Source organism: Macaca mulatta, chromosome 12, assembly GCF_049350105.2.
Source record: "Macaca mulatta isolate MMU2019108-1 chromosome 12, T2T-MMU8v2.0, whole genome shotgun sequence".
Classification (NCBI taxonomy): domain Eukaryota; kingdom Metazoa; phylum Chordata; class Mammalia; order Primates; family Cercopithecidae; genus Macaca; species Macaca mulatta.
In genome coordinates, this window is record NC_133417.1 from 129,382,743 (window position 1) to 129,392,661 (window position 9,919).

General features: G+C 41.8%; 1 long non-coding RNA gene across 1 annotated transcript; it reads left to right on the forward strand.

Moving 5' to 3' along the window:
* Positions 1-1,627: 1,627 nt before the first annotated feature.
* On the forward strand, positions 1,628-4,997 carry LOC144333510 (uncharacterized). The gene is made up of 2 exons (XR_013402203.1): positions 1,628-1,736; positions 1,918-4,997. It is a non-coding gene; the product is annotated as an uncharacterized LOC144333510 (long non-coding RNA).
* Positions 4,998-9,919: the final 4,922 nt, after the last annotated feature.

Consider the following 9,919-nt stretch of genomic DNA (forward strand, 5'->3'; position numbering starts at 1 on the left):
TGCTTGGGACCCTGAGTTAAGTATTAAGAGGAAACAGATAAATATGTTTGACCCAAAAGAACCTCCACGCAAAAGAATTAAACAGTAGATATAATTCAGATATTTTGAGAACTGATTCAGGTCCAACCTCATGAGACAGTGAACACTTTTGTAAAACTCACTTACTGGAGTTTTGGTTTTTGGTTTGGACACATCTTCTTAAGTATGGCCCTTGTTCCAGTACTTATTTATGATACTGACTCTTAACTTTTGAGATTTTGCAGATGTGTGGAATGGCATAGGAAAGTGAAAAGTCTAATATAAGAGAAGCACTGTTGTAAGTTAAATGTATGTAATAAAAAGCATTCTGCATTTGAGAATCTAGTATCTTGGTTGTTGCCTGGCTAGGGGCCAGGTTCGCATATCTTGTTAGATATGTGAAACTATTCAAGTTGTTACTGCAGCTTACAGTGAAATGAATCAATATTAAAACCACAGAGATTCGCACAGCAACTCAGGGGCTTATCTAATAACCTTAACCTCACTCTCCTCGTTTTCTTCTTGAAACTAATATCTGCTAGTTCGTAAAACTGTTATATGCCTGCCTTTCTGGGCGGATCACAAGGTCAGGAGATCGAGACCATCCTGGCTAACACAGTGAAACCCCGTCTCTATTAAAAACACAAAAAATTAGCCGGGCGTGGCAGTGTGTGCCTGTAGTCCCAGCTGCTGGGGAGGCTGAGGCGGAAGAATGGCATGAACCCGGGAGGCGGAACTTGCGGTGAGCCGAGATTGCGCCACTGCACTCCCACCTGGGCAACAGAGCGAGACTCTGTCTCAAAAAACAACAACAACAACAACAAAAAACTGTTATATGCCTGCCTTTCTTGAAGCCTCCTTCTGAGGAATGTGTCTTGGGAGTTTGGACTGTGGTGCCTTCTTCCCACCTATTGCCAGGGACCCTGTCACCCTGACCACAACAGCCTGTCCTGGACCTCTGGTCTTTGTTGGAATGAAAAGGAACTATAAGGAAACTCAACAATGAGGCAGCTTGGTGTGAGGCTGCGTAAGAGTAGAGTTCTATAGTGAAAGGTGTCATACTGGCCCAAACATATCATCTGTCTTGGAAACAGTGAATGACAAATTCACCAGGGAGAGAAACAGGGAGCAAGAGATGTGCTTGTTCGGGGGGAAAAATGACCCACTTCTTGGGAGATGGGTTCTCAATGTAATAGAGTGAATTGAGCCATTATTTCTCTGAGGAGAGTGTTTCATAGTCATCATTCATTCATTCATCCATCAAAATAGCTTGAGAAGGCGAATGTTTGTTGACATCCTAGGCACTGTGGGGGACACATCTGGGCTCATTCTCAAAAGAATTTAAGTGGACCTGGGCAGTGAGATATAAAGTTGAATTTCAATTTAGAAATTAAGTCACAGAAAATGAATTGTGATTTCTTAGCTTTCCCAGGACCATCCTCCTTTTGGGTTTTTCTTCTGAGTATCAGACTTTTTTGATACTTCCTGGACTGGTTTACTTAAAACCACAAACTGCTCCTCTCCCCTCCCACTTCCCCTGCCCTCCCTTCCCCTGCCCCCCATCTTTCATCACACTTGACACCTTCTAACATCGTTATTTCATTGCTGTATTCACTGGGTGCCTATCTCTACAAAAACTTCAGCTCCACGAGGACAGAGACTCTTGTCTGTTCATTGATGTATTTCAAGTACCTAGAAGAGTGTCTAGAATGTGACAGGTAAGTAAAGATTTCATGGATATTGAATAAATAAATCCTTTAAAATCACGGGTGAAAATATTTCCAAAAGTTTTCTAACTTTCTGCCTTCTTAACTACAACATTCTGGGTAGATGGAAAACTTTTGGTGGGTTGTCATATTGAGCCACTCTTATTTTGCCTAATTTTTCTATTCCCTTTAGGACCTAATGAGGAAGGCAGGACTGTTTTTCTCCTCTTTTCGGCTAATGGACTCCAGAAAGATGTACTATTTCAGTGTCAGTGTCAGCTTTTTCTTTAACATCAGCTGATCAGAGGTCCTTTCTCACCACCACCTGGGAGAATTTCTTTCTTCTTCTACTTCGGAAATTCAGAGAAGGAAATCTGCAGGATTTGTGTTAGAAATAAGACTAAATAAGAACTAGAAATACTATTTGACCCAGCAATCCCATTACTGGGTATATACCCAAAGGATTATAAATCATGCTGCTATAAAGACACATGCACATGTATGTTTATTGTGGCACTATTCATAATAGCAACAACTTGGAAGCAACCCAAATGTCCATCAATGATAGAATGGATTAAGAAAATGTGGTACATATACACCATGGAATGCTATGCAGTCATAAAAAAGGATGAGTTCGTATCCTTTGCAGGGACATGGATGAAGCTGGAAACCACCATTCTCAGCAAACTATCACAAGGACAGAAAACCAAACACTGCATGTTCTCTCTCATAGGTGGGAACTGAACAATGAGATCATTTGGACACAGGGCGGGGAACATCACACACTGGGGCCTGTTGGTGGGTGGGAGGCTAGGGAAGGGATAGCATTAGGAGAAATACCTAATGTAAATGATGAGTTCATGGGTGCAGCAAACCAACATGGCACATGTATACCTATGTATCAAACCTGCATGCTGTGCACATGTACCCTAGAACTTAAAGTGTAATAACTAATAATAATAATAAGAAGAAGAAGAAGTCAGACTTAACTTTGAGAGCCTATTTTCTGATTTCTAATTATCTTGGCAGTCTTTTAAGCTATGGTTAATATAAAATGAGGACTAAGGAGCAGCCTCTTACCAAAATTTGCTCAAGTTCCCATAGTTGATTTGTGGAAGGGATGGGACTTGACCAAGGTCTGCCTGGCTTTAAAATTTGTACTTCTTCTTCTTCTTTTTTTTTTTTTAATCAAATAGCTTCTGTCATATTCTGGAAATGTGTTCCTTCAAGTTATGTGTATAAAATTCCATTAATGAAACTTATACTATGGCTCCCAACCGCTCATCAGACTTTTACTTTCTGGTTCTCAGTTTTATTTTGTTTTGTTTATTCCTACCATTTTCAGAGAGGAGATCACTTTTTTTAAAACCTCCTTATGAAGTTGGTGGTTTTGACCAGGTGTGGTGGCTCACACCTGTAATCCCAGCCCTTTGGGATGCCACGGGGTGTGGATCACTTGAGGTCAGGAGTTCAAGACCAGCCTGGGCAACATGGTAAAACCCCGTCTCTAGTAAAAATACAAACATTAGCCAGGCGTAGTGGCGCATGTCTGTAATCCCAGCTACCAGAGAGGGTGAACCTAGAGACAAAGGTTGCAGTGAGTTGAGATGGTGCCATTGCACTCCAACCTGGGCAACAGAGCAAGACTCCATCATACACACAAAAAAAGTTGAAGTTTTGGGTGGCTGAGTTCTAGTCAGAGAGCATAAGCCAATGAGGGGTACATACTCCTGTTTCAGGGAGGCATTGAGGATCCTTTTAGAAATTCAGATATGGAGGTTTCAGTTTTGTCACCAAGTCCAGAACAGCATGAAAGAGCAATTTGAAAGATTTTTGGGTGAACAGCTCCCTTCAATAATACAGGGCAGCAGCCTACAATTACACTGACATTGGCTTTGAGTAGAACTCGATAGCACAGCTCCTTCATACTTTTCCAGATTGGAAGGCAACCCTCTCTCCTAAGAGGAATGGTTATGTATCTCTTCCTGGCATTGCTTTAGAGGTTTAAGAGAAAAAGAAAACTAATTACAAAGTTTCCTGCACAGTAAGTAAGAAAAATGAAAGAGAAATGACTTGATGAGATCAGGATAACAATAATACCATTTTTTATTATCAATAAAATAAGTAAACATTTCTGAAGTTTCCCTTGGAGGGGGCTCTTCTTATAAAACTGGTCCCAGCTTGACTCCGGGACTGAGACCCATTCTCCATGAAAACTCCTTCCTCAGCCCCCAGGGATCTCACAGCGACAAATCGCCTTCAGAACAAACACACTTTGGGCTGAGAAAACAAACAAACTTTTACTTATGCAGAGTCCAGGGGTTCAGGTTTCCTCCCACTATTTCTAGAATAGGATTTGCCTTTGATAATTATGCCTGGCTTCTAACCAAGAATAATTCAAGTGCTGCTTTTTCCATGGCCAGAACTACCTTCTTATGATTCCTACTCTCCTCTTTCATCTTCGCTTCCTCTCCTCCTTCCCGGCCTTGCCATTATTTTTCAGATAATTTGGCTTCAGACTTTTGGTCTCTACTTCTAAGAGGCTGTATTCTTACCAGCTTCCTATTGGCCATCCTTTGGGGTAGCAGGTGGTCATTTGGGATTGACCTACACAGCTTTCCTTCTCCTAGAGTAGTGGGAAGAGAAGGTGCAACATCAGAATCACCAGGTAGATTCAACGACTTTCAGAGTTTGTTTGGCCAGTCATATAGAGGCATGAAGCAATTCTCAGAAAACCAGTACCTTGGTATCATTTATTTATTAAATCCCTCATTCAGTCATGCCTTCAATGTCCCAATCAGCACGTTTCATGTCAGGGCTTGGAGATAAATAAAGACGGGACTTCCCATTCTATTTGGGACATTTCCCACTCCCCTCTTCACTTTACTTCTATTTACACTTTACATTTCAGTCCAGTTACCACCTCTTCAAAGAATCCTTCCACAGCCTACACGTTTATACACTCATGGAATCCTTTTGTTTTCCCTGACAGTAATGAACATAGCCAATGCTTTTCTTATATGTAATAATTTGTTAAGTTTCTCCATTAGACTATAATCTGGATGTTCATTTTGCTCACCCTTGAAGATTCAATATCTAGCAGGCACTCTGTAAATGACTGGGTAATACATGTTGAGTAGGGGCACAGGTCAGAAGATGCTTACAAGAGTTGATGTGATGACAGCATGAATTCTGGCATTCATCTAATGCAAATTGGGTTGTGGGATGCATAAAATAAAGGAAAAACTTCCGAAATGACACGTAAATGAATGACACAGCTGTATCTTAAAGTCTGAGGAGGTGGCCCAATAACAAACTCAGGGGTGGGAGCACATGGTGACAGCATTCCAGGTTGGGGCAAATCTTGGAAGGGGGACAGAATGAGGCTGACTTGTTTGGTTAAGGCAAAGAGCTCAGTGAGTTCAAGGTATAAGGTGTGAATTGGGGAGTGGAAATTTGATAGTTGAGACTAGCCATGCGGGTCCATCATGAAGGCCTTCGATGTAGTGCTAAAAATGCTGATCTTATCCTTTAGGTGATAGGGAAACACTGAAAGTATTTTAGGTAAGGTGGAGGTGTGAGTAGACGTGCTCCATGCTCAGGTGGGTGAGATCATAACTTGCATCACAGGCCAGTAGACGAAGGTCAGAAAAATTCTCTGTATTTGCTGGTCTTGGAAGCAAGTTGCCAGGAGATGTGAAAATCCCAAAAGAGACCAGGGAGCAGCTGCCTCCATGCTCTGCAGAGCTGAAGGCAGAAACCTGGATACAGTGGATAAAGGCAAAATTTCTCTCTACTTCAAAAGCCAGGAGTTTAGAAACTCAACCCTCATTTTCTAGGGAAAAAAAAATGTATTCTGGTGTTTGGATGGCATGTAGGAGACAGGAGCCTAGAAAGGTAGCCATCACTACTCTTCTCTTCAGAGTGAAGTCAGTGATTGTGCTGCATTTCACAAAACTGTCAATGGGACCAGACACTCTTTCATCTTTACCACAAGGCTTAGTGTTTTAGGAAATGGCACACAAAAGAAATTCTAAGACAATAATGTATGAGAGAAAGGAAATGCATTGTATTTTACCATGGAATGAAGTTATGACTCAGTCATCATGATTTAATTAGGACCTCCTTGAAGTTTCCTTTTCTGGGATGCTGAGCGCTGGCTTCTCATGCTTTTGAAGTAGTTCTGCTCCTTCTACTTACCAGTTTTTAATGTTACCGCTTGCCAAGCTACTGTCTTCCTCTCAGCTCAGGATTAGCTCCAATTCCTCTTCCGAGCAGCAACTGCTGCCGGGTAAGCCTGACCCTGTCTGGACTCACCAACCTCTCTGGTTTCTCCTCAGCTCCAGTGCCAGGTCCGTGGGAAGAGATCCCAACCCTTGAAAATTCTTGCTTCAAACTCATTTAATTCTTTTTATTTACTTATTATTATTATTATTATTTTTTATAGAAGAAATGTTGCTCTGTCACCCAGGCTGGAGTGCAGTGGCACAATCTCTGCTCACTGCAACCTCCGCCTCCCAGGTTCAAACAATTCTCCTCCCTCAGCCTTCCGACTAGCTGGGATTACAGACATATGCCACCACACCTGGCTAATTTTTGTATTTTAGTAGAGATGGGGTTTCCCCATGTTGGCCAGGCTGGTCTCAAACTCCTGACCACAAGTGATCCACCTGCCTCAGCCTCCCAAAGTGCTGGGATTACAGGCGTGAGCCACCACACTCGACCCAAACTCATTTAATTCTTAACATTCCCAAATGCCTCACCAGCCAAGCCTCCACCCCTCTCAGGAGAAAAGCTCAAGTGCTTTGGGTGTCTGAACAGAATGCTAGCTCTTTGCCTAGGACTCCCTCAATGGGCTTGCAATGTATTTCCAGTTTAAGGTGAAATTGTGAAATAGATGAGCTTTAGCTTTTTCTCACATCTTAATTTGTCCCCAAATGTTCTTCCTTGCCCATTTTTAGCTTCATCCTTCATCATCATAACAACCTTGCCCCGGAAAAAATCCCGGATTTAAAATAACCAGACCAGGGTTTAACTCCCAATTATAATACAAGCTATATGGGCATTGGGCAAGTCCTTTCCTGGACTTTTCGCTCATTCATATGAACCTGCCAGCCATGTTGGCTATGAGAATCAAATTTTATGGTACATTGACAGGTGCTTTGCAAACTATAGAGTGTCATGTCAATGTGATGGGTATGATTAACGGTGACACCTAAATCCTGGAATGTGGGCTGCTTCCTCAACATGCCACTATTCATTTTAAGTCACTACTGAGGTGCTTAGCTTGGACGTAATCCCTCTAGGTTGTGTGTCTGTCTCTATTCTCCCAAAATGGTCCCGTATAATTTCTTCTTAGGGTCCTATTTTCTCCCTTCAGTATTCCATCTATATAATCAGGTAAACTTAATGTACATTATTGAACTAGTAAAAAGAATAGAAGGTAGCTGTTGTATACTGTGTGACAAACTTATGTATAATGTGATGAACTTGTGTATATTATAATACACTTATGAATATAAATGGTCTCATAGAAGAAAGTCTACTGTGGTAGACTGTGAAAGTCAAAAAGGCCAAGGGTTCACATTACTCCCCTCTCTCTTGGTTTTCTGTGATATAGACCAGCATTTCCAAAGGTGTTATGTAGAAACAGAGGGATCAAAGTATGGGAAAATAAAGTTAGATGTTTCTTTTCCATGGTATTAATATGTGCTGGGAATATTCAACATGGAGATTTGTGCATTTTTTTTCAAACTTGTTAGATGGTGGAAGATTTTTTTCAAAGGAAATATCTGGGTGACTAATGTTTTAAGGGGTGCATTAGGGAAAGTCTGCCTTTAGCAAATTCTAAAAAATGCAATAATGATCGTTGGCCTCAGGGTGTTTGCAGGATTAAATAAAGTATGTGAAAGCGGAGGCAGGGGCTACTGGGCATAGAAGGCTTCAATAGCAATGTGTCAGGGGCTCTCATCTGAGAGATGTTTAATGGTGATGCCCAGGAAATGTCATGGCATCAACAAATGGGGAATGCATGTTTAGGTGAACTCTAAGCAGGCAGTGATTCCCCTCTACCTCTCTATAAAGGGGCTTACAAACCCTTCTCATCATCCAGCGCCCCAGTAAGGTATCCCCCTGATTTTCTGTGAGTATACTAAGGACTCTAGACCAAGAAGAAGGACTTGAAAGACAAAAGAAATGTGGACCTCAAGAAAGACTACAGATGGAAGCCATACAGAGGCCTTCACCACAAAAAACTGGTTGAATTGAATACCAGCTTTTCAGGTTAAAAAAAGCGGGAAAACTGAAAACCAGTACAAGATGCATTGTCTACCCTTCGTAGTTTCTCAGATATGACTATGTTTAAGGCACTGAACTTTATTCACATTAGGGGCATGGGCTCAGTAATTCTCAATCTTCATCATGGTTTTCCATCTTTGTCATCAACCCCTACTTAAAGAACCCCTTGGGTGTGCTCACAAGTGGGTATCTGATGTGCATGGACCAAACTTGCTCTGTTAGAGTCAGATTCTGGCATCCACAGGGGGCAAAAATAGGTTTGCAGTGTCCTTCACATCAGTCACAAGAGGTAGGTACTAGATGGCATACACTAGATGCTCAGTGCATTCTCATTCCTTTGTTTGTTTCACATTCACTGATTTCACAGTATTCCTTGAGGACCTGCAGCTGACAGTCCTGTGGTAAGTGCTGGGAACTACAGATGAACAGTACAGACAGGGTCCTGATTCTCATCGGCCTCTGCTCCAGTGATAGAAAATATTCGTGTATTGAATGTGGAATGAAGAATGAAAGGAGAATCTTCATCCCCTCCAGGGGCTTATATAAGTTAGTATTGTAAACTTTTAAAGGCACAGCACTCATCCTCTGGTCCAAAAGAGTGGTCAGTGTAGGATTTATGGGTAGTCCCCTGTCAGCGGATAATGGCCCTGTATCAGGCTTCTGAGGAAGTGTCTTGGAAAGGCAGGCTCTTCTGGGGCCCTCTGCTCTCTCGCAGGTAAGGACAGTTTCCAGTAAATGGCCTGGGTGCTACGAAAGATCACATTTATTTTGTATTCTCTGGATCAGGGTCTTTTCTCTAGATGACAAGGCCGCTCTGCTATGACTCAAGGTGGAAGCTTGATCCAGATCTAGCCAAGATGATTGGCCAACCCCAGGCAAGCAGGCAAGCCAGGCTGCAAGTCACATTCCCATCAAGGAATGCTCCTAGAATACGACCTTCTCTCTTGGTTTACTTCCCATCCCCTGGTGTTAGACATAAGAGGATGTTTAAACAGAGATGGCTCTAAAGCATCTAAAGAATTCTCCGAAGAACTGTGTGAACAAGAAGCCTAATTTCCCGTTCTGTGCCATGATCTCTCTTTTGTTGCCAAGTTATCATGACTGAACTAAAAATGGATTCAAATTTTTCATCAACTATAAATCTGATTTGGAAGAGGGCTGATATAAATGAATGAAGGGGGATGCTGCCAATATCCATCTACAGGTTCAAATAGCACAGAAGAAAAATTGATTTAACTTTCTTGGATGGGAGGGCAAAGCAGATGTAAAAGACAAAAAGGGAAAGAAAAAGAATGGTTGCAATAAGAGGTACCTTGACAAATGGTGGGTGTTTTCCATATACTTGATCTTCAAAGGATTCAATGACAAGCACAGAGAGATTTCATATAATTGTGAAAAGTTAAAGAACCTGGGAAAATAATAAGAGATGGCTCATAGTCCACAGAAAGCCTCCCGGTTTGAATGGCTTTTTTCCTTACACGATTTTAATACTATTTGCACCTTATTGTTAGTTTTCTTTTTATGAATCGGTGAAATATTTTCTCTGTACAAATGTCATCAAAATCTTTCTGTTTTGTCCTGATGACTCTTCCCATTTATTTATGCCTTCCTTCCTTCCTTTCTTCCTTCCTTCCTTCCTTCCTTCCTTCCTTCCTTCCTTCCTTCCCTAACTTCCCTAGATAGGAGATTGCCTCCTGAGTCTAGGGCACTGAGAACTCAAGGGTTTCAAAGTCTGCCTTTAGAGACTTTATAATCTAGAAGAGGAAATAACACATCACCCTAATGCAAGGTGGAATCCAAACGTACAGGGGGGAAAGGGTTGTGATGTAGAGGAGAGAGAAACCAGCTTTGGCTCCATACTTGTTTCTGCTTTATCACCCACCTGTGGTCAGCATAGT